Source organism: Galeopterus variegatus, unplaced genomic scaffold (genome assembly GCF_000696425.1).
Source record: "Galeopterus variegatus unplaced genomic scaffold, G_variegatus-3.0.2 Scaffold780, whole genome shotgun sequence".
Lineage (NCBI taxonomy): Eukaryota > Metazoa > Chordata > Mammalia > Dermoptera > Cynocephalidae > Galeopterus > Galeopterus variegatus.
This window is the reverse complement of record NW_007726891.1, coordinates 78,597-80,116: the sequence shown is the minus strand read 5'-3', so window position 1 is coordinate 80,116 and position 1,520 is coordinate 78,597.

The following is a 1,520-nucleotide window of genomic DNA, read 5'->3' as shown; positions in this document are numbered from 1 at the left end:
CTATTAAGAAAAATCAAAGCCTTTTCTTTTTTAAAAACAGATTTAACAGGCACTGCCTATTAGAAATAAAGTTTTGGTTTAGACAAAATGTGTATAAAATAACCTTTCCAAACTGTGATACTAAGGTGCCACAATACGTGTTCTGGCATCTCTACGGCAGAGCACATCTAAAACTTTGTAAGGGTCACACTGTTGTAGACATGTACTTCTTGTAGGATAACACAGTCTAATTTCAATGAAAAGAAAAAGCTTTTCACACCTTATCTCACAAAAGTCTGAATCTCTGAGGAACTAACATTTGTGCTAACATTAGGGAGAGGAAGGTGGAGAACAACTATAATTACTTCTACCTTATATATGCAGACTAGACAGATAAAGACACTTCCCTAGTTTATTCAACAGATATTTATTGACTGCCTTCTCTGTGCCAGGTACTGGGGATACAGAGGTGAGTGAGACTTTACAAAGAAAGTCCTCACTTTCATGGAGTTCACATTCTATTAATTTCCATTAAAACCACAACCTTACATTTAATCAGAGTGGAAATGTGGGAGTACAATATATAAAATAATGAAAAGATACACATAGTAAACAACTTAGAGAATTTATTTGGAAAATAGAAAATAAGAAGCATGATTCTAACATTTATTTAGAGTATGAACACAATTAGAAAAAGTTAAACTACAGAAAAGAAGGCAGAGAGATATTGAAATTGGCCTGATGGCTACACAATACAAACAAGCAAAACACAAATTTCTTTCATGCACATAAGTACTAAGGAAAAGAGTATGGGAATGTTTACAGAATGGGCAAGTATTTTCTAAAGTTACATAAGAAACTGTACATAAATGGAAAAATAAATTAGACAATTTATAAGAAATGTTTTACAGGTTATAATAAGCTATAACTTAGTTTATTATGAATAAAATTTGTAGCACATCATACATTTTTACATCAGATTCAGTGTTAGAATTCAGACATGACAAAGCTCAGACTTGACAAGAATAATGCACTAGACATAAGGCAACTTAAACTGAAATGGTATATATAAGTAGAATTAACCCCCAAATTAAAGGATTCCCTAGACTGGAACATAAAAACATATTCTAGGTATGATTTGATCAATAACTGGGCGGAATGAAGACAAATACCACTCAACTTCAGTTAAAAAGTCAGAGTTTCGCTGTAGTACAAATGAAAAGTAAAAGCACACAATGTATGAAAAAAATAATAAAGCCACTTTAACATCATTTATATCCCAATGCCATTAATTATATTTGGGAAAAGGAGACTAGGATATTGGTGTTATGTCTTTAATATTATCTTTTATTTCTAAATGCTGTAAACTAAAAGGGACCACTAAGAAAAAAGTGGCAAATTGCAAACTGTGACTACGACTGACTGAGCCAGATATGATGTCTGTATAGAATTCAGACCTATGATGTAAAGATAAAATAATCTGATACTATTTTACATTATTTATGTATACTTTACACATTATGTAAAAGCTGAAATGTTTT